Source organism: Mus musculus, chromosome 6 (genome assembly GCF_000001635.26).
Source record: "Mus musculus strain C57BL/6J chromosome 6, GRCm38.p6 C57BL/6J".
NCBI lineage: Eukaryota > Metazoa > Chordata > Mammalia > Rodentia > Muridae > Mus > Mus musculus.
Window position 1 is genome coordinate 114,166,956 of NC_000072.6, and position 24,215 is coordinate 114,191,170.

General features: G+C 45.9%; 1 protein-coding gene and 1 pseudogene across 1 annotated transcript in view; one reads left to right on the plus strand and one right to left on the minus strand.

The window, feature by feature from the left end:
- Positions 1 to 24,215, plus strand: part of Slc6a11 (solute carrier family 6 (neurotransmitter transporter, GABA), member 11) — a 118,646-nt gene that overhangs the window by 35,715 nt on the left and 58,716 nt on the right. The window lies entirely within an intron of this gene.
- On the minus strand, positions 1,800 to 2,680 carry Gm8132 (predicted gene 8132; annotated as a pseudogene).

The following is a 24,215-nucleotide window of genomic DNA, read 5'->3' on the forward strand; positions in this document are numbered from 1 at the left end:
TTTCCATGGTCAGGGAGGCAGGCACTGTTGACCTGGTCTCATAATCAATGGATTTGGGAATGGATGACCGACATAAAGATCCTAGGGGAAGCTGGGATGTACCACAGATGAAGTCCCTATAGCACTGTCCAGCAGGGACATGCCCCAAATGGCCACTCTGAGCCTCAGTGGCATCTCCACTGAGGCATCTCCATCTTCTACCATTGGCATCTCCCTCAGAAGGCATCTGACAACACAGAGGTCAACGCTCAGTATCTTCTAGGGTCCTATGAGAAGCCCCAGCCTCAGAAGATGCTTTTCCAGGGGAAAGGGATGCAGGAAAGTGCTCTGCCACACATCCATTGCTTCATAAACCTGGTGTAGAGCACAGATCCTACCCTGTGCCAGTGAAGACAGTGGACAGTGTGGGCCTCAGTAAATATGCAGAGTGCAGCCCTCAAGCACAGGTAAGCCCTGCAGCCTGTGTGAGTGAGCACACAGTGAGCAGCTGCAATTGAGCTCTCAGAAGCTCATTTGCAAATCAGTAATGAACAGATGAGCAGATCAGAGGTTGAGAACTTCTAGGGTCTCTAGAATGATAGAATTCAGTACATTCAACCCTGAGGGCATCTTTGCTTTTTAAGGTAAAACTCTCTTACAAGTCACAGAAGACCATACTGTTGGTCCAAGGCCGTCCATTGGACAGATACACGTGTGGCATTCAAAATCATGTCTGCACCTGTTCTGTGCCCTCAGTGAGGAGCAGTGTGTGGATTCAAAGGCAAGACCTTGGTTGTAGTTCTGATCACACAAGGATTGCTCATTCTTCACTTTATTTTCCTACCACGGGGTTTGGATGCCATTTCTTCTCTAGACCAGTGGTTCTCAACCTTCCTCATGTTGTGCTGACCCCCAACCACAAAAGGACTTTTGCTGCTGCTTTATAACTGTAGTTTTGCTACTGTTATGAATCTTAATGTAAATAACTGATATCCAGGATATTTGATCCCCGAAAGAGATCTTGACCCACACGTTGAGAGCCACTGATCTAGACACAGTGGAAACTTCGGCAGTTTCCTGTGGATTAAAAAGAAACTCAAATGTTTGTTAATAATATTGTAGGTCCTGAGTGAACAAAGCTGAATGAGGACTTGTAGTCTCCCAGGTGATAGGGTGTCACTGTGGAGGACTAATAGGGACCCTGATCATTGAGGCAGCTTTGTGGTTTTGTCTTCTCTTCTCTTCTCTTCTCTTCTCTTCTCTTCTCTTCTCTTCTCTCTTCTCTCTTCTCTCTTCTCTCTTCTCTCTTCTCTCTTCTCTTCTCTTCTCTTCTCTTCTCTTCTCTTCTCTTCTCTTCTCTTCTCTTCTCTTCTCTTCTCTTCTCTTCTCTTCTCTCCTCTCCTCTCCTCTCCTCTCCTCTCCTCTCCTCTCCTCTCCTCTCCTCTTTTCTTTTTTTTTAATAAAAAATTATATTTACTTAGAAGCATTCAGAATGTCAACAAAACAGCTGCATTATTTTTCAACTATAGAGTGGTATTCAGTTAACAGAACAATTATCTTCATATAAGCTGCATCAGATGAAAAAAAAACAAAACACCAAAAATAAAACCAAAGGAAAACAAACAAACAAACAAAAAAAACCAAAACTACTGTCCCATATATAACTAATTTGTGCTGTGCACCAACAAGAACCTGCTTTAAATTTCCATGCCAATTTACAAACCCCAGACAAGACAAGGTTAGTGGCTATTGAAAATACCACCAGGACAGGGTTATCTAAAGACACATTCAGTAGTATGTTAACTATACAAAAAAACGATACTGTACAGTTTAAAAACAAACCTTACACAGCCTTACATTTCAATTTTTTTCTTTAAAAGGATTGAGTGTGTACAGGGTGGCTAAATGCTTTATAGATAAGAAAAAAAAACTGCGTTAGAACCAACTTATTCATCATCATCATCTTCTTCTTCTTTGTCTTCCTCTTCTTCTTTCTTCTTCCTCATCTTCTTCATCTTCCTCCTCTTCCTCTTCCTTCCTTTTCTTGCTCTTTTCAGCCTTGACCACCCCCTTTTTTGCTGCATCAGGTTTTCCTTTAGCTCTGTAGGCAGCAATATCCTTCTCATACTTCTCCTTCAGCTTGGCAGCCTTCTCATAGGGCTGCTTGTCATCTGCTGCAGTGTTGTTCCACATCTCTCCTAGGTTCTTTGCAACATCATCAATAGATAAGCTAGGATGCTTGACTTTGATTTTGGGGCGGTACACAGAACAGAACAAGAAGAAGGCCAAAGGAGACCTCTTGGGTGCATTGGAGCCCTTGAACTTCTTTTTGGTCTCCCCTTTGTGGGGGGCGGATGTAGGTTTTCATTTCTCTTTCATAATGAGCCTTGAAAACCTTTGCCATACCTTCCAGTTTCCCCTTTTCTTTAGCAGACGTGGTCTTTCCCCTTTCTGAGGACTTCTTGGAGAACTCTGAGAAGTTGACAGAAGCATCCGGGTGCTGCTTCTTGTGCTCTTCCTGGCAGATTGGCACAAAGAATGCATATGAGGACATTTTGCCTCGCAGCTTCTTAGGATTTCCTTTGCCCATGTTTAATAGATTTTCCTCCGTGAGGCACAGAGTTGACCAGTGCCCATTCGGCTCTCAATTGCCCTGGCGCTGTCTCTATGGAGCTCAATGTACTGCAATGGCTGTGAGAGCCTGTGATTTTCTTGTATCCATGTTTCATATACATCTACTAAATTCATCATGGCTGCCTCTGCCCTTGGTTTCCTATCTTGGTCCTAGGGACACAAGATCACTAAATCATATTGATGGATTCCGCTAATCTACCGTCCAGTTAATGACCAAGTCTGCTGACAACCTCTGTTTTTGTTTGTTTGTTTTAAATTTTTTATTATATATTTTCTTCATTTACATTTCAAATGCTATCCCAAAAGTCCCCTATACCCTCCCCCTGCCCTCTTCCCCTACCCACTCACTCCTACTTCTTGGCCCTGGTGTTCCCCTATACTGGGGCATATAAAGTTTGCAAGACCAAGGGGCCTCTCTTCCCAATGATGGCCAATTGGCCATCTTCTGCTAAATATGCAGCTAGAGACACGAGCTCTGGGGGTACTGATTAATTCATATTGTTGTTCCACCTATATGGTTGCAGACCCCTTCAGCTCCTTGGGCACTTTCTTTAGCTCCTCTATTGGGGGCCCTGTGTTCCATCCTATAGATGACTGTGAGCATCCACTTCTGTATTTGCCAAGCACTGGCAAAGCCTCACAGGAGACAGCTATATCAGGGTCCTGTCAGCAAAATCTTCCTGGCATATGCAATAGTGTCTGTGTTTGGTAGCTGATTATGGGATGAACCCCCGGGTGGGGCAGTCTCTGGATGGTCCATCCTTTCATATTAGCTCCAAACTTTGTCTCTGCAACTCATTCCATGGATATTTTATTCCCTATTCTAGGGAGGAATGAAGTATCCGCACGTTGGTCTTCCTTCTTGATTTTCTTGTGTTTTGGAAATTGTATCTTGGGTATTCTAGGTTTCTGGGCTAATAATCACTTATCAGTGAGTACATATCAAATGACTTCTTTTGTGATTGGGTTACCTCACTCAGGATGATGTCCTCCAGATACATCCATTTGCCCAAGAATTTCATAAATTCATTGTTTTTAATAGCTGAGTAATACTCCATTGTGTAAATATACCACATTTTCTGTATTCATTCCTCTGTTGAGGGACATCTGGGTTCTTTCCAGCTTCTGGCTATGATAAATAGGACTGCTATGAACATAGTGGAGCATGTGTCCTTATTACCAGTTGGAACATCTTCTGGGTATATGCCCAGGAGAGGTATTGCTGGATCTACTGGTAGTACTACATCCAGTTTTCTGAGGAACCGCCAGACTGATTTCCAGAGTGGTTGTACAAACTTGCAATCCCATTAGCAATGGAAGAGTGTTCCTCTTTCTCCACATCCTCGCCAGCATCTGCTGTCACCTGAATTTTTGATCCTAGCCATTCTGACTGGTGTGAGGTGGAATCTCAGGGTTGTTTTGATTTGCATTTCCCTGATGATTAAGGATGTTGAACATTTTTTCAAGTGCTTCTCGGCTCTTCAGTATTCCTCAGTTGAGAATTCTTTGTTTAGCTCTGTACCCCATTTTTAATGGGGTTATTTGAATTTCTGGAGTTCAGCTTCTTGAGCTCTTTGTATATATTGGATATTAGTCCCCTATCAGATTTAGGATTGGTAAAATATTCTTTCCCAATCTGTTGGTGGCCTTTTTGTCTTATTGACAGTGTCTTTTGCCCTACAGAAGCTTTGCAATTTTATGAGGTCCCATTTGTCGATTCTTGATCTTACAGCACAGGCCATTGCTGTTCTGTTTAGGAATTTTTCCCCTGTGCCCATATCTTCGAGGCTTTCCCCCACTTTCTCCTCTATAAATTTCAGTGCTGACAACCTTTGTACAGACAAAAGCTTTTCTGTGTAGACAAACACAAGCGTTGCGTGTTCCATGAAGCACAAATTGCAAGTAAATTCGTAGGGTTCATGTTTCCCATCTGATTAGAACACTACCTGTGGGCTGGTGCTGTCCTTGCTGATCTTTTGCTCGTAGCTCTGTGTATTCCAAGGCTTTTTGTCTGCATGCTCCTGTGCTGACTTTGCTTGGCCTTCATTGACACCAGCAGTTGGCCCACTGTGTCTTCAGCAGACCTGACCCACTGCCTATATCTTTAAGCTGCACCTGTTCACCCCAGTATTGCCACAAATGGTGGGACTGAGAAACTGTGAGAGGCTGAGAAGCCCACAAGACTTCACTTGTAGGTCAAGCATTCATTCCCTTACCTAAAAGCCCAAAATTCAAAATATCCCCAAATCCAAAGCTTTCTGGGGTCTCTGATAGGACACTTGATATGACTGATATGACACTTGAAGAAATTACATGTTGTTCAATTCTGGGGACTGGTAGGACACTTGAAGAAGTCCATATTGTCCAATTCTGTTTTGTGTACAAATTTACTGAAATATATAAAATTACCTTCAGGATGTGCATTTAAGATGAAGAAGAGCATAGCTGAACTTAGTGTTTCGTCTTGGTCCCATATCCAAGCTATCTTAATGGGAACATATGTATAAATGTCCCAAATAGGTTTGTACGAATAACCCAACTTTGAAAAAATCTGAAATCACAAGCAATCTGAAATTCAACCTTCTAAACTGGCTATGTAAAACATTTCCTTTTTAATAAGAAATGACTCAAAACTGATGTCATCTAATGCATAGGCTATTTCAACCACTAAGAAGCATCAGTGACTATCTGTAAAAAATCCTTCACGCATGCACACACACATGAAAAAAACATATAATTCCTAAATATGCATATATATTCAAACTCACATAAACATAGATGCACACAAACATTTATATGCAGGTGTGCACATACGAATACATGTACATACACACACACACATATATACATACATATGTACATACATATAAACCAACATATATGCATATATATACATATACATACCTATGCACACATGTGCATATATGCATAGATACCTATATATACATGTTCATATATGCACACATATCCATATGCATACACATAGATACACATGATCATAAATACATGCATGTGCATGCACACATACTCATGCACAGGCATGCACATATATATACATGTACATAAATATGTATGCAAATGCACAGACATAATACATACACATAAATAGGTACAATCATACATATACACATACATGTGCCCACATAGGCACTCAGAAACACACATTGCTTGTTCTGGTTGCTTATACAGTATTTTCCATATTCAGATGCTCTTTTGTGTGTTTGAAGTTTAGTTTGTTATTTTGGCAGTGCTGGGGTTGCAACCTAGAGCCTTAAGCATGGTAGAAAAACTACTCTACTACAGAGCTCCTATCTGAGCCCAACACTCATTTTCTAGGGAGCCCGATCCTTCTGTCCACACCTTCACCCACCCAGTGAGTGCTGGCCGAGCACCCATTGTGTACTGCACACCAAGTGGGGTTGTTTTCAGTGGCAAGTGGCACAGACTGTGGAACCTTTCCTTTCCTACAGAGTGAAATAAATAAATAACAGAAATGCTGTTCAAGGGCTGCCAGGGTCTGGTAGAAGGATGCTGAAGAGGCTCCTCAGAGAGAGAGCATGGACAGACAGGCGAGGGTCAAGCCACATGTTGTAATTCTTCAGGTGGGGAGGCCCTGTCTTAGGAACATTGCAAAACCAAGGTGAGAGTTGATGATTGGCAGACAAGAGATGAGCAGAGAATTGAATCAGACCTTCTGCACTGTACGAAGGGGCAGGACTTAGTTCTAAGGACAAGGAGACCTTTAGAGCAGAGGAACATGGCTGACTTTCTGTCTGTTGTTAAGGATTTGTTGGAGGAAAGTCTGAGTGTGTTGCTGTTTGCAGATAACCAGGAAGGCAATGGCAGAGGTGTGGGTCAGACAGAGCCTACACCCACAGCCTCTTTAGTGTGGGTCAGACAGAGCCTACACCCACAACCTCTTTAGTGTGGGTCAGACAGAGCCTACACCCACAGCCTCTTTAGTGTGGGTCAGACAGAGCCTACACCCACAGCCTCTTTAGTGTGGGTCAGACAGAGCCTACACCCACAACCCCTTTTAGGGTGGCATCCTTTCCCACATAGAGTGCCTGCTGTCTTCCACCTTTTGAGCAGGGGTGAGTAGCCCAGCTTCTAGCTTGGACATGGAGTTTTCAGCAGGCAGCTGTCCCATCTAGCTCAGGCTGCCCCATGCCTCCTCTTCAGCTGGCATCCCGTCTTTCCCTGTTCCTTCTGTCCTTCACCGTGAGTGATTTATGGATTTTTCCCCCTTGCTTCCTGGTCTCCAAGAGCAGTGGTTGGGAGGGGAGGACCTAAGAAAACAACCATGGTCCTTTCCCACCTCCCCCGCTGCCCCTTCAGAGGAAGCTGCAGGATTAGCTGGGATTTGAAGAAGAATCCTGTCTTTTCACTGCTCTGTGGCTCTGTTGTTATTCTTTTCAAAGCCCCAGGACACCAAGGCAGGGGGGACAAAGTTAGGAGAAAAAAAAGCCACACACACACACACAGACAGACAGACACCCTCACCCAGAAACAGCTGCAAACAGCCTTGAATTGAGTTTGTTTTCTTTCCCTTTGCCCCATTCAGCCACCAGGAGAGGAGCTGGAGGGGACACAAGGACTCCCAAACAGACTGTGTCTGGTCTGGATGTTAGAAGTAGTGAGGCGGATGACTGAGCACTGCCTCCTGCGCTCACTCTTAACCCGTTCTGTCCGCACACCAGTCCACGAGGAAGGCAACACCGCTGTGTAAATCAGAAGACAGTTTCCCAGTCCATGGGGGTCTGGATGGAGTAGGTCCACAGGTGCACACTTTGTACATGGAGATGTAAATGGAGACGGCTCAGAGGCGCAGAAGACTCTGCCCTCCTTCCCTCCCTCCCCCTCCCACCGCTGAAGCATAGATGGGAGTCCCACATGGTGATCTATGCATCAAGAGCACCCTGTGAGGTACCTAATGGGTTTAGTGAAGCATGAAGGAAGAGAGAAAGGAACAGGGAAGTTAAAGAGACAGACATGTAAAAGAGCAGAGGACAGGCTCAGGAGACCTGGGCAGCCCTGCCTCCCAGCCCTCAAGCAGCCTTGGTGGTGGGACTGATGGCTGCTTTCAGAGAGGAAACTGGAGCGATCATGAGAGGCATGCAGAGCACCCCAGCAGCTGCCATAGGAAGGTCCCAGCCAGCGGCCCCCATCGGGGTACAAGGGTACAGAAGCCACTCCGCAGTTCTGGGTGCTGCTCGCACTGCTGCAGTTTGGGAGAAAGGGTAGATCGTGACATTAAGTCAAAAGAGTCCAGCATCCAATTCATCCCTTTCTCTGTTGCTGAATGGCTGGGCTTCACCTTTAGCAGGGCTCTGGCAGCAGCGAGGGGACTTGGAAGGGAGGAAACTTTGCCACTCAGTAATACCGTCTTTATTAAAGCACAAAGGCCCCCCAAAGTCCAAGTGATTGCTGGGGGGGGGGCTGTTCTGCAGGCTCAGCCAGCTCTAGAGAAAGCCTGCAAGAGCTCAAGTGGGGCCTGGAGTCCAGGATTGGGGGTTGGGGGTGTGGGGGGGAGAAGGCACTGTTAACCCTTTCCAGTCCTTCTCTGACACCTGGCACTGTGTGGAATCCCAACCCTGTATGGATTGGTGGATATCCTGGGGACACATGGCACCATCGTCCTGCAAGGTGAACACAGAACAACTAGAAAGGCTTTCCCCCCCAGTGGAGACAGACACTATGCTATTGAAAAACCAAGACAAAAACATGGGGAGCTTTTGCTCTGCCCCCACAAGATGTTAGCGTTGTTGGAGGTGACAAATCTCCATGCAGTAAACAGGTGTCAGGAGTCCTGCCTTTTCACTTCCAGCAGTGTTATCAGTCCAGACTCCGTTTCCTCTTCTGTCAAGGGGAGTTTAACATGTGCAGAGCCTCAGAAGTGTATAGTACAGGGAAGGAGGACACTGGGTGTCACCATGAGTGCACGAGTCAGGATAGGGTGAATTCTGGGCCAGCTCTGTGGATGCAGTAGAACCATAATAAGGAAATGCCAGGGAGGCAGTCAGGGTAAGTCATGCTGTTTTCTAGGGAGCTGACAGCTGAGTGGCCAAGTCACAAGTGTCATGGTGTAGATGTCCCCCTCACAATGTCACCTGCAGACCATTGGACGGTTCACGCTGTGGTGGATGGGACCTGCTCCATTCTCTAGGGGTCCTTACTATATGGCCCTGTTTCAGCATCATTGTCTCACCATGGTTAACCCGTGCCCACTTAGAGAACAATTATGTGCCACACAATGACATTTTAGTCAGTGAGGGACCACACAAGAGTGGTGCTGAAGATTAACAGTGAACTGGAAAGTTCCTGTCAGTTGTCGGTGGCACTGTAATGTCACAGCTCAGGTGATCCTTCCATGCTGGTCCTGATGCTGGTGGGACACAGTGGTTGCTCTAGCTGTATAGAGTTTATTAGGCACCTACTCTCAGTGCACTCAGGATGAGGATTCACAGGGCTGTTTTTTTTCCAGGTTTACTTATTTATTATATGTAAGTACACTGTAGCAAACAGACACCCCAGAAGAGGGCATCAGATCTTATTACGGGTGGTTGTGAGCTACCATGTGGTTGCTGGGACTTGAACTCTGGACCTTTGGAAGAGCAGCCAGTGCTCTTAATAGCTGAGTCACCTCTCCAACCCCCCTATACTGTACTTTTGATAGTGACTTTAAGGTATGGTTATGTACACAGAACCAGGCAACTATAAGACAGCCTTTCTCCTCTTTCCTTCTGCCTTGTAGACAGTGAACAAGGTCAACTCCATGTAGGTCAGGGGTGCTGAGAGCAGTTATGGCTTTGTCCCCAAAGGAAGTCAAATGGATGCACCAACCGATGACCTGACTGACTGAGAGGTCCAGTGAGTGTGTGATGCCCGTGTATGCAAGGACCTGCTGGACTGAGTTGATGAGAAACAGTTTTTCCTGGGCGGTCAGACATTTGATCTCCCGCTCCCTTCCTGTACCTACAGTGGCTCAGGAATGCTTTCTTGTGGAAGAAGATGAATGTGGGCACAGAGTGGGTAAAAAAAGTGTTTGTGACTCTGAGTGAGAGAGACCCTAGAGAACAAGCTTTCAATGGAGGGTGACCACTGGAGGAAGAAGCACGGGGACATGCCATAGACACATCTGGCAACAGGCAGATAGGCCCAGGCTCCAATTTCAGGACCATCCCTGTGTTTCTGACATGGAAGCTCAGTGCTCTACTATCATCGTGTGATCCAGCCTTTACAGTAGGTGTGCACGTTGAGTGTAGGCAAACCTACTGTAGGAGTGCCACTAAAGTCCAGAAGAGGTTAGTGGCATAGAGTCACACAGCCAGCAGATGAGTGAAGGTACATGGCAAACCACCATACATTCCCCTTACACATCAGCACACAGAGGAAAGCAGAGACCAAATGTCCTGCCTCTGGACCCTGGCAAATGTGGTTTTGAATATAGCGCTGTCCTTCAGGGTGACCACTGGGCTTTCCGTGCCTCTTGGGATATAAGAAAACCTACCTTGTTGTGAGGATTCTAAAAATACTCAGGGCTTGTATGTAGCAGACATAGTAGCTAGCCTTACTGGAACTATGAGTGCTCTCTGCCTTGCTGAGTTCATTCTCTGGCTCCAAGTAGGTGAGTAAGCTCAAGCCCCTCACCTGCAGATGTTCACTGCGGCCCTGTTGTAAACAATAGTTATCCACAGACCAGTCATTGCTGTTTGGGTTGGGACATTACCATGGCATGGGGAAGGTTGGCAAAGCCTCTTGGGAGAAGCTTCATAGAGGAGGACAGCCAGGTGGAGAGACTGGCACAGTGGGGAGCCATTGATGATGGCTCTTAAGCAGAAGTGTATTTTTGGAAAGTGGAGATCGCACTGACAGGCTTCACACTGTGTCCTGTACTGTGACAGCAGCTGTCTTCCTTCCTGTTTGACAACCTCAGGTATGTTAGAAACAGAACCCCCAGCGAGAACATTGGGGCAGACCATATTTCACTCTGCAAAAGCCAGCAAAGTCTTTATCCCAATTAAATCATTTGTTTTTGGCCCAGTGTGTTGATCACAACACTAGGAAGAGCCTGCTCGATGCCAGGCCTGCTGGTCCAGATGCTTAGGGCTTCTTAAGCCACTCACAGCTGCAAGGCCTCCTGCTCATAGCAGGGGTTTTATAACACACCTCGACCAGCCTGAGATGCCAGTCATCCACAGTCAGACAGCTCAGATTGATTCCAGAAAACTATGCTGTGTTACAGAAAAAGCCAAAGACAGCAGCTTTTACATACAGCACATCTGTAAAGATGTGAGACTTCTCCAGGGGTTAAGCCAACGCACTGAGTCCCAGTACCAGTGATTCCATCTGTGAGGAGCACACACGGACACAAGGCGAGATGGAAGCCCAGACTGTTCAGGACCATTGCTCTGGGTTTGCTCTGGGTTTTCCGTCTTGAAATAAGAGCTTCAAGTAAGCAGATATATTAATTTAGAGCCCCCACTATTGCAATGGTTGTAAACATGCCTGCCCAGGAATGGTGCCTTGGTCAGGAGGGTTATGTTGGTGTTGGCATAGCAACATGATTTATCTGGAAGGAGGAATGGTGTTTAGATAACCTGCCTCACCTCACCTTGGGTGATGACTTTATTTGTGGAAACCTCAGTTATAATTAATATGAGAAAGGGGAAAAAACTTGGCTATGCAAGGCCCTGGATCCAATCCTTAGCAGCTCCAAATAAAACCTTCCAGTTTCATGCAAAACAGACTTTAAGCTTAAGTGGTTAGAACTTCTCACTCCCGCATGGTTGCCAGGCCATCTGGAGACCTTGGGAAACAGGGCTTTTTGTCATGTTTGGTGCGCACTGTAGTGTTCCTGGAAATCCTAGTCCTTGGATTTTAACTCAGTGCTTTAGTCTCTGTGATATCAGGAAACTCCCCATGTACCTCTGACTTATCCTTTAGGTGGTAAGACAGACGTTACTGTCTTGCCTCTGTACCACTTAAGCTTCCTAAGAATTCTGCAACATTTAATAGATGTGCACGACCATGTGTGATGAGATGCTAGCAGGAAGACCCACTTCAGGTCTCATGGTGGGAATGAAGCATAAATTGCTTCATTGTTTTATGCAGCTGGCCATCTTGAAGTGAGGTCAATCGGCAAGTGTTAGACACCTATGTAGACCTTGAGACAGTACGTGTGTGGGCAAGCCTAGAGAGAAGTCGAGAATGCAGCTAGTCACTGGAAGATCTCTTGACACTGTGGCACAATAGGTGTTGTCTACAAATATGTCTGGCCACATTCACAGCTATCCTGGGATCCATGTGGCCCAGAGAACACAGCTTGGCTATGACTGGAAGCCAAGTGGTGGCATGGCCTGACTTCCTCCCTATGGTACCTCCAGAGCTATGGCATGTGAGTAGGTATAGGTGACCATGGAGGGAGTGCAGGTCAGGGACACAAGGTGCCTTGAGATGGAGAGAAGAGCACAGGGCTAGGAAGTGCCCAGAGAGTGAACTCTCCTCTCTGTTTGTGGTGGGTTTGGGAGGCAGAGAAATTAATAAGGCTGCAAGCTAGATGACCAGAGACAGATGTGGTGCCACCGGGGAAGCAGAGAACACTAGGAACAGAGACTAGAGGAGATAATTCTCTCTTCTAAGATCTCATCAAGATTGCAGTAGCCAGTGAGAATGCATGGGGAAATGTTTGGGATGCCACTGAGGTGTCTAGGCTCAGAGAGAGGCAGGTGGCATGGAGTCACCTCATATAGGTTAAGATTCTTTATTCTGGGCATGAAGAGGCATCAGGGGCCCCATAAACCCATAGGAATTCTATAAAACTCATGGAGTTATTTGGGTGTGTGTAATTTTCTACACTCAGGGTCCATAGATACCATATGAGTTTTATTTTGTGCCCTACTCGTAAAAGGAGAAATGGCTGACATATTTCACCTGAACTGAGTCATGCCATTGTTTTGTACACTAAAAAAAAATGTACTGTGCCTACCATCGAGATGGAACAGAAATCAGAAATATGGCGCGCCTCTGTTGGCGCTGTGTCATATGCTGGTCTGTGGCACACGATATGGCACTTGCTGCTGTGAAGGACTGTCCACAGCATCCTCTGCATCTCCAGGCTCAGACTGCTGGTCAAAGCACTAGCAGGCTGTGTGTGCAGTTTGGCCACAGCAACATGGGCTAGCACGGTAACAATGGAATAGCCTCCTCTGCCTGTGGTATCTTCTTTTCTTGGATCTGTAAAGTACTAGGTCACCTCATGCAAATGTGGAATTTTAAAAAATGGACTCATGATCATGTTCCTGAAGTTGGCTTTTCAGTATCAAATTCCACCAACTTTTTTGGATACCTTTCTGCAGAAAAAAATAGCTCCATCTTTTAGAGACATTTTAAGTATCTTACCATAAATTTAATGTGTGACATGCCATGGTTGATATGTGGAGGTCAGAGAACAATTTAAGGAAATCCATTCTCTCTTTCCATCAGTGGCTTTCCATAAGTAGTCTCAATTATTTTAAGATATTTCAACCAGGAACTGGACAGATGGCTCAGTGATTGTGAGCATGCGCTGTTCTTCCAGAGGACTCAGGCTGGATTCCCAGCACCCATGTGGTGGCTTGCAACCATCTGTAATTCCAGCTCATGGCCACCATAGGTACCAGACATGCATATGTGCATAGATGTGCATGCATGTACATAACACTGATATACAGAAAATTATATTATGAAAATTTAGCTATTTTAGCCAATAAAGTCTGTTGCTCCTCTGTAGTTATAGAGATGTTGATGGCTTTGGTGCCTTGCATTCATTGTTTGGTGGTGGCTTTTCACTTCCGTACACACCCTGCTGTGATATCATGAGGTGTTGCCCAGGGCTGAGATGAACTGGGTGTTACTGCCTTTGTATTCCCTGAACTGCTCCCTAAATAAGCTCTTCTCTTTACAAAGTTAGCTGTCTCTAGTATTTGATGATAGTAACAGAAAATGGATAAATGCAGCAATTGAGAAACGTGTGTTATAGGATAGAGGAGATCATGTGAGCAAAGGCTTGCTCAGGAAGGGAATGCAGGGGAAGGTGGAGGGATGCAGAGACTTGGGAATCCCGACCTTTAAGAGATTTGGACAGGAAGGAGACTGAGGACCAGAAGACTAAGGTGAAAGTGTGCACTGGGGCTGGCTAGCCTAGAAAGGGCCCAAACAAGAACAACACATGCTGGTGCTTCCAGAAGGAGCAGCCATGCTTCCTCCATTTCCAGAGTTTAATTCAAGCTGAAGCTGGAGAAAAGGGGCCAGAAAAGACCAGGGGGCCAGAGCTGGGGAGGCACCATAGTCCGAGAGGACGATGGAGCTGGGGAGGCACCACAGTCCGAGAGGACGATGGAGCTGGGGAGGCACCACAGTCCGAGAGGACGATGGAGGAGGTGTAGGTTTGGGGGAGAATTGTGAATGAGGACTGCAGGCTTGAACATAAGGACTTCTAAGTTTCCACGTGGAGTTGTGGGAAATCCAGGCAGATATAATCATAAAGGATTTGAACTGTGGGTCTTGAACTCTGGGGCTCCCACCAGTTGGTGAGTGGGACTAGGAGGCACCAGCCATTCCTCGGCCTCCAAAACCGTAGGAGGCAAGAGGTTGGGTTGTGGCTCAGGAGAAGAGAGCTTACCTGATGTGGTAGAGACTTTGATTCAGTTCAAACACACACACACACACACACACACACACACACACACATATGCTGAGTATAGTAATGCACACTTTTAATCTCAGCACTCCAGAGGCATAAGCAGGTGGATCTCTGAATTCAAAGCCAACCTGGTTTATATAGAGTTTCAGACCCACTAGGGAGAGGTTCAGGGAGAAAGGAAAGTGGGGTATCCTAGTTTGTTTTCATTGCTATAATTAAATACCAAGGCCTTCTTTTATTTTGTTTATTTCTATTTCTTGTGGAGGGTATGCATGTGTGTGGGTGCACATGTGCGTCTGCATGCACATGTGTGTAGACATCAGAGGTCATCTTCGTGTGTTTCTCTTCAGGAACCATCCACTTTTCTGAGTCAGGATCTCTTGCTGGCCTGCTGCTTCGTGTTTTGAGGCTCATCTGGCTGAGCAGCAAGCCTCAGTGATCTCTTTGTCTTCATCTTCCCTGTTCTTAGATTAAAAGGACAACCACTCTGCCCACCTCCATGGGTTCCAGGGATCAAACTCAGGTCCTCATGTTTGCACATAAGCACTTGACTGAGCCATCTCCCCAGGCCTGTTACCGATTACCTCACGAAGAAGTTGCTCATCAGAGTTGGTTGATTGAGCCATTGATTGTTTAGTTGATTAAAGGAATATATTACAAAACAAACCGGGGCAAAGGGCCTTTCAAATGGGAGGGGGGAAGAAACAGAAGTATAACGAAGGAAAGTTTTAAGTCTGTCAGGACAGAATAAAGATCAAAACTGAGACACTGTCAGGCTGGGCTTTTAAGGGCAAGCCTGATGTCTTCCGGGATGCTAACTGAGTAACAGGGGCAACAGAAGAGCAATCGAGGTAAGGGAAGGAGGGGAGGCAGATTCTTCTCTGCTGTGGTTTGTCATCTGGTTTGTCTGAGATGAGGTCTATTTTCAAGAGCCTAGCAATAGCTCTGGTCCCTGCCTGAGCCTTTGCTGTTCTCCACATCTCCATCTTTGAAAGTGTGCTCAAGAGAGCAAGGGCACATGATGATGTTTCCTATCTAGCACCCACCTACACCTACACCTACACCTACACACACACACACACACACACACACACACACACACACACACACAGAGAGAGAGAGAGAGAGAGAGAGAGAGAGAGAGAGAGAGAGAGACAGACAGAGACAGAGACAGAGACTAAGACTCCAGGGTATGTGTGCTTTCTTGGTGCCCTTGGTTGCTATGGTGACAAGCCTTCTAGTCCAAGAAGATGGATAGGGCTTAAATCATTATTAACTAAGGTACTGGGCATGTTTTTCAGGCAGTAAGCAATAGCTCTTAATACCAGAGCAAGCTTGGCTGGGCACAGCATGGAATATTTATGTCACTCAGGCTTGTTTTGAGATTGTTTCCATTTCTGTGGCCTTTATGGTGAAGTAAAAATCAATAGCATTGACCCCCCCCCCCAGCTAATCTTAATTCACCATGAAATAGGCTTAAACCCTGCCTCCTGAATCTGGTCATCTTTCGATACCTTGTGGACAAGGATTTCAATTGGATTCAGCCAAGCTAATGAGCGTGCAAGAATGCCTGCTGCTTTAGGACCATGTCACCCAGCATGCAGGGTTTGCTTTTGTCCCTGGAGGTGACTTTCTCCCAGGCTGACACATGCTGCCTTGCAGGGATTTGTTCTCACAGCAGGTTCTAGATCAGGATTGGAACTACAGGGGCTTGCTGTGCCCCGCAGAGCCCATCCCCAGGAGCCCCGAGCCACCCTCCCACTATGCTGTGTCGATTGTAGACTATCTCAAGGATGGGGACCTGTTCATTCATCCACTTCAGCCTGCTCTCAGAACCAAGCACGGGGCTTGCTATAGTTTTCTCAGCAAACCTGACTGTCTGTAGGCGAGATTCAATAGAAAGATCTCAAGTAGATGAACAGAGCAACGTCAGTCCCACACCAAAGGCCCGATGTGGCATGTGTGATGGTCACCTGTCAAGATCTGAGTTTCATATTAGCCTAATGTTTACATTCAGCAAAGGAGTTACTGGGAAAAGCTTCAAAACCTTCACAGCCCCTCGCCTTGAGCAGCTTTGAGTAAAGGCACAGCCAGCTGTGTCAGCAGCTGCTTTGGTTTAAGTCTTAAATGGCTCCCTAAGGCCTGTGTGTTAAAGACTGAGTTATTAGCCAAGACAATGTAGGGATATGGTCCAGCCTTTAGTATATGGGGCCTAGTAGATGGAAGTTAGGCCATTGGAGGTGTGTTTTTGAAAATGTTGCTGGGATCTAGACTCTTCCTCCTCTCTCTGCTTCCCACTTCATCTTCCCTCTCTTCTCCCCTTTTCCTCTTTCTCTTTCTTCCTTTTCCCTAGCCTTCCCCTTTCCTCTTTCTCCTTTCTGACCACAATGATGATATAAATGGATCTCCTTTACCTCATATTCCCATCATGATATCTCTGCAGATCGAAAACAACCAGACCAGTAACAAAAGTAATTTTATGATTAAAGTCCCCACAGGTCAAACTTTCTGAACCCATGAGTCAAATATAATGCTTCCCACCTCCTAAGCTGTCTGCCTTGGATATTACGTCATAGAGGTGGGAAGCTGACACCTACACTGGCTCACTGCATTATGAGGTAAGATAAAGCAAATCTGAATTAAAGGAAGAAGGTTGCCATTTACTAAAGGCTGATAAACCAAGGTCTAGGACTGATGCTGTGTGGACATTGGCTTGGTTATCTCCCAGAGTTAGCATAGAGGTGAACATTGTCACAACAAGAATCTGAGACTCAAAGGACACATCGAATGAGCAGTGTTACTGTCCTCAGTGTAAAGAAAAAAAGAACCCAAACCCAGAAAAAAAGTGGCTGGCAGAAGTCTATTGGATGCACAAAGAAATGCTAGAGACTGGACTTGTGTCTGTATGGTGTTACTGTGCTGCTGAGTGTGTGTGCCAAGTAAGGGTGGTTCATATAGCCTGTGTAAAGGCAGCCATGATTAAAGAGGCAGAAGTAAAGGTAGGACAGAAGCAAAGGCCCATGGCAGGGGAGAGCAAGAAACACTGGTGTGAAATTATCCTAGTTGGATCACAGAGGAAAAGACTCCCCACTGGTCTATGTGGTGATCACAGTACAGGCTTTGAGACAGGAATCTTGTATTTTCCTGACTGCAAGAGTATGTTTCCATCTGGACATGGGCATAGTTTGTTTATAAGAGGTCGTCAACCTTCCTAATGCTGTGACCCTTTAATACAGTTCCTCACCTTGTGATGGCCCCCAACCATAAAATTACTTTTGTTACTACTTCATAACTGTAATTTTGCTACTGTTATGAATCTTAATTTTCCTACTGTTACGCATACTTCCTTAGGAGTCTGGGAGTGATGGTTATGTGTGTGTCTCTATGCTGTGGGTCATCTTCTCTCCTGGCCCTTTTCTCTCGGGCTTCTCCAGCCAGTGAATTAACCCCTCTTAACATCAGCTTTCCAGTCCTGCATGTCCCCAGTAGGTACCACATTCATTAGTGAGGTGGTCTCCTAAGTATTTTCCAGAATCACTACTCTGACTCCCTTGCAGCTGAGATGAGACCAATGTAGCTTCTGTCTGAGCTCTAGAACCCTGCTGTTGTACCCTACCCACAAAGACTACTCAATTGCTAGGAAAAGAGGTCACCCCAGCCTTTCTTGTAACTGAGCGACCTCTGACCTACCTTCATCATCTGTGTGGGAATTGACCTCTCTTCACAAACCGGGAAGACCTAAGCTCAGGGAACCATGTGCACACCGTATACATGGTGATGCACCTTATATGCAGGTCGCTAGTAAACCATGGCAGGGAAGCTTAAAGCTTTAATTTTATGGCTGAGACCTTCCTATTTGTTGGTAATCCTGGTTGATTCCAGAAGTAGCAGGTCGTCACTCTCAATGGCCTGCTTCTGAGGTCCTCAGGTCATCCTCAGCATCTCTGTGTATCTGGGAAGAGAGATATGGGTCTCCTTAGCCAGTACCTTCACTTGAAAACAAAAGATGCAGACGACCCAGACCCAGACCCAGACCAGACCCAGACCCAGACCCACACCCAGACCCAGACCAGACCCAGACCCCCAGACCCAGACCCAGACCCCCAGACCCAGACGAGTGGGAATAGCAGTGCCTATGCAAGGTCAGAGAGGCTGATGGTGGCTAGACATTTAGATTCTCTGTTCGACTAAGTCTTTTTCTCTCCCTCTCACATGATGGATCAGACTCAGCAGTTCAGCCCTCTCTGTTCTCTCTCCTGGCTATCTTAGGGTACTGCCCACAGTTTTATAACCTAAGAGATCTTTTCTTCATTTAAGACCATGTGAAGGCAAATGGAAGGGTAAGGTCTAGCCCTTCCTTTTATACCACCTTCATTTGTGTCTTATTGGCCAGCTATCATCACATGACCAACTTAGCTATGAGGGAGGTTGAGATTAGGCAACCATAAGTTCTGTAAGGATGAGGAGTCTTGGACTAGGGAGATTTTTCAGTCAATAAAGGGTTTGGATCCCTGCACCCACATAAAAGCCTTGTTGTGGCATTGTATGCTGTAAACTCTGCACCAGGAAGGTAGAGAAAGGGGTGCTTAAGGCCTGCTGACCAAATAACAGACCTCCATAGTGAGTGACCCTATCTTAAAAAATAAGGTGGAGAGTGATTGAGGAAGGCACCTGTCAGTGAGCTTGCACACATGTGCACACACACGCTAAACCAGGGTCTCGTTACTGCAGAAGAGGGAGAAGATTCTAGGGCTTCCTCGTGGTCTTACTGTGAGTCACAAGTTCTGCTCACCACACTCAGCTGGGCCTGCTCGGATGCTGTCTCTCAGAATCTTCCTCTTCTCCTCCTTAACCCTGTCTAGAGATGCCAGTGTGAAACATGCACCTTATAGTGATACAGTGCTTGGTGGCAATCGGGTAGTCTGTGCTGTTATCAAACACCATTAGTCAGTTGTTGCTTAACAACCATCTCTTCATCTGCCTAAGGAAATAGCACTGTCTTGTTAAAATACCATTGCCTCTGTAGGGAGATACCCTTACTGTCTTGTGAAAATGTGACACTACCCAATTTAGATTTAGTTACTTAGAAGTATTTTTTTTCCCCAGCATATACAAATTTTGTTAGAATATTCTTCAAAGTCTGGAGAGATGACTTAGCAGTTAAGAGCACTGACTGCTCTTCCAAAGATCCTGAGTTCAATTCCCAGCAACTGCATGGTGGCTCACAACCATCTGTAATGGGATTCTATACCCTCTTCTGGTGTGTCTGAACAGAGTACTCCTATACATTAAATAAATAAATAAATAAATAAATAAATAAATAATAAACAAACAAACAAACAGAGGGTCGTTTTAAAAAAGAAAAAAGAATATTTTTGGAAAACATCTCTAAAAGTAGTAAAAAAAAAAAAAGTGGGAAGCCAGCTATATCCATGGGAGCTTCCACTTTGCAGACTTTCATCTTCTTCACATTTTCTCAGTCTAACAAGTCCTTAGTGGAAGGTATGCCTACTTGGTGAAGGTTAGAATAGTCTTCACTGTAAAATCTGGGAGTGGTCCTTATAAATCCGGGTTGGGGAGAGTAACATCTATCTATTAATAGTCAAAAGAATGCATGTCTAATGAATGGATGTTTAGGCTGTGCTTTCTAACCCAGGGGGGCAGGTAGATGTGCTGGAATGACCAGCTGGAAAGGGAAATGGAATTGGGGGATTTCATGGGCTTGCCATGGCTGAGGGTAGTGGGTGTTGGTGAGTTTCTGTCAGACTCTAGTCAAGCCAGAGCCTCCAGGTTAAGAACAGAAGCCGCAGCACAGAGAGGACAAACTTCTGAGTTCTTTCAGCTTCTCGTTCTTTAGAAAAATGAGTTCAAACCCGCTTCTCTTTCTTTAGACAAACCATCTTGATGGTTTCAGTCTGAAAAGTATATAGAGAAACCTACAGAAGTAGTGTTGAAGGCAGGTTAGAGGTAACAGTGTGAGCCATCTCTGGCACCCAGGTGCTCAGCTAATGGAAGCATGGTCCAAGGCGCTGAGCAGTTAGTGCAACCCAAATCAGTGTCAGGACCCTGGAGAGCGTCAGATAGTCCTGGTTCTTTGGGAAGGCTAGCACTTGATAAAGGACTGGTTTCATAGAAACTGAGACAGGGAAAGACCTCACATTGCATCTGTCTGGTCTTTCACTACAAATATGGAAGAAATTCTACTGGTAGAGAACTCCAGAATGATCTTGTCTGCACGAAAGTCAAATAAGATCATTGTTAAATTGTGGGATGGTTGCTTCCTTGGCAGAATCCAAGGAAGAGCTGGTTGGTTTAAGGTTATCCCCTCTCAAACCTGCTTCTCTTTCTTTGGACATAGAGCATACCCAAGGAAGGCCAGCCTTGGGCTGGAATTTATTCTTATCTCATTTCACCACTTTTAACTCTTCAGTTATTGATCCATTGGGCTTAGAAACGGTTTACTGTCTGGCAGAAGTTCACAGTTTCCTTCTCACATGTGGTAGCATAATACTGCCTTTGAGAAGACTCAGGTAAATAAAAAAGATTAGCTCACACAAGTAAGTCCATTTGTAGCATATAATGTGGAAGCTTGAATTAGCCTGTCTATCCCTGTGTCTATCCCTGTCTTCACTGTATCATACCTTCTCATACAGTGAGGAATGGAATCTGCCTGAGCAGTCCAGCATTCTGGATCTACTGACCCTGAGGACCTTTGTCCCCACATCAATCCACTTTCCAAATGCTTTTTGAACAACACTATTTTGTAACTTGCCCCATTGTCCTGAAAAACTTGGGGAGCGGAGGCCCTTCTGCAAACTCAGTGGCATTCCCAGTGACCAGACAGTCTCCCTGCTATGAAATAAATAGCTGTGTCCTGGAAGTAGGGGGAAAAGCACCCCAGGATTCCAGTATTGGGATGCAAATGAGCAATTAGAGTCAATTAAGACAGGATACAGTGTAATTACCACAATTATGCGACCTTTCTGTGCAGAAGGAGGTGACCTGATGCAAGGGGATTCAACAATAGTGAAACTTTTCAGTAACCTAGGAGTGTGCTCTGGTCAGGGAGGCCTTACAGCCTGAGCCTAAGGAGGCTGACAAATGGGCTGTCCTTCCTTCACACCCACCTCCCTGTGTTTGAGCCATTGCTGGCTTAGCTGGGTGCTACCTTATCAAAGGACTTACTGTGCCTGTCTCAGTCACCCATCATCTCACACAGTCACAAGCACTGTAAAAAGCTCCTCCCTCTTCCACACACATCCTGGGTCCCCAGATGACTTTGAAGGAACCCTGCTCCTTGCCAGGGACACCTCATGAGATCCCCGACTTTCAGTGTATGACTGGCATTCTACCCTTACCCAGAGCCCTCTGTGCTCTGGGACCAGTGAGTGCAGCATTAGAAGTCAAACATCCAAGTCCATTCTTCCATTGTAGAAGTCATGAATGAGCTTTCAAGGCAAGGCAACCATAGTATTTAGTGCTATAGAGGGGGCTGGGGTGGTTCAAGTGATGGGTGACAGGTGTTGAGTCAAGACGTGGCAGTCCTTATAACCACATCAGGGATGGCAGTTTTGTTTGTGGGGTAAGAGGTCATTGCTGAGGTGAGCAAGGCGTATTTCAGGTCAGCCACTGTGAGCCTTTGCTTCTAGAGCTGTGAGATGGGACAAGGACATCCTGGTGGAGGGCAGAACATGTGACCTGGAGGAAGCTCAGCCAGCTGCGTGGGGACTCAGACACACAGAGAGTGAACACCGTGGGTGGCCTTGAGCTGGCGATGGACTCTGTGGACAAAGGACGACTGGGAAAAGGCAAGGGGACTTGGAGGAGCCTGGCATGCTCCCTAGCAGTGGCGGTGGGGATGGGTGGACACCTGCCAAGTCACACAGCAAGAAGCAGGATTGGATGCTAACACTTGCCACCAAGGCTCGACCATTTCGCTCCACCGCACCTTGAGCATGGGCTACTGGCTGGGACTCACAGGACAGAGATGAGCCAGATCTTTGCTTCTGAACCTGGGCAGCAGTGTGGACAGTACAGGATTGTCACAGTGACCCAGAAGGAAGGGAGTGAGGAACCCTTGCTCTGAGTGCAGAATACAGTGAGTGAGCCAAATGGTGAGAATTGAGTGTGAAGGCTTGTGGGGACAGCTGAGGAAAGAGGCCAACCTCCCCATCACCCCAGTGACCACTTGGAAGCTTCTAGATGATCAGTGGGCATATTCTGTGCCCATCCCGCATCTTTGGCCTCTGCCATTCCCACTTACCTTGGGATGCCTAGCTCCAAACCACTTTTACAGATCTGTCTCAGAAACCTGTGAAGCACTTGGCTCAGCAGCCTTCTTTAAGAACTAGACCTGGATCTTATGCATCCATTGACCTGTGGGACACTGAAAATGCATATGTGATATATGGAGTAGGTCATGGGTGATAGCTGGAGTGTTGCATGGAGGGTTTTCAGGCTGCCGGCAGGCTCAGCTACAAGGAATGCTATGATTGATTAGTAGTGTCTGACAAGTGCACAAGAAGAGTAGATGCTGGCACATGCCATTTGTGGACAATCTCTTTACAGCAATATCTATATGGCAACAGTCAACAGCTGCTGTGTGGGTGGTGGTGGTGTAGGGATCAAAGATAACACCAATACCCAGAGTAGCCACAAATAGAAACACAGGAGAAGGGATATGGGGAGATATTGCATTTTCAACTTTGATGTCACTCACCCTCCATGTGTATTATGTAATGACACTCCAAACCACCCTTTAGATCCTTATTGATGCTCTCACACTTCAGCTTAGGAGTGAATATTGGGTAGCACATGCCAGTCAGTGGGTTCATTCTGGTAGTAAACATGCCCACGCTATGGTCTGTGGGCAACTCATTTGCATATTACCTATCTTTTATGATTTTGTTAAAAGTCTACAAGTGAAAGTATGGACACCAGTTAGAGAGCTTGGCTGTACTAATGTAATACAGAAACATAGTATCCCCTGGGATTTCATTCTGTGGCCTGAGAATCATCACTCAGAGCCATCAGCTACTGAATGGATCACACCACCACCAGGATGAGGCTCAGTCTGTCATCTACACTGCCTGGGCACAGAGGGCATACTTGGTTGGCTCTACCCTGTCTACTCAGTAAAGACAACATAGGAAAACTGGCATGTTCGGCCTCATCACAGTGCTCTTGCAGGTTGAGGATAATTCCTATGAATGTGAGTTGTCATTAGGTTTTGCATTCTCATCTTTCACCTGTGTGAGCAAGGACTCATGGCAGCTAAGCTAGAGAAAGAAATATTGGATGTGGCAGCTCCTGGCTACTGCATCTGATGGTACATGGTTGTTAGGTTGTTACCCTAACTGATGGAAGCTATGTTGTTACCCTCCACCTAACTTGTAGATTTGAGCTGACTTAATAGTACCCAAAAGAATCAAGCGTGTATATGCAGGGGCCAGTGAGATGGCTCTAAAGGGTGCTTGCTGCCAACCTTACAATCTGAGCTCAAACCCAGGGACCCATGTGATAAAAGGAGAAAATTAACTCCTGTAGACTATTCTTTGACTTATACCCTTCCATATCCCTACATACACCCATACCCCCACACACAAATAAATGAATAAATTAATATTTTAAAATATTTTAAAAGTTCTTATGTTTTAAAATTATGTATAGACATGGGGTATGTGTGCACATTCATACACGTGCAGGTACATGCACATGAGGTGCCAGGTGCCCTCAGAGGACAGAAGTGTCAGATCCCTAGGAACTAGTGTCATATACAGTTGTGAGCCATCTGATATGAGTACTAGGAACCAGACAGTAAGCAGCACCCCTCCCATGGCCTCTGCATCAGCTCCTGCCTCTAGGATCCTCCCCTGCTTGAGTTCCTGTCCTAATTTCCTTTAGTGATGAACAGCAATGT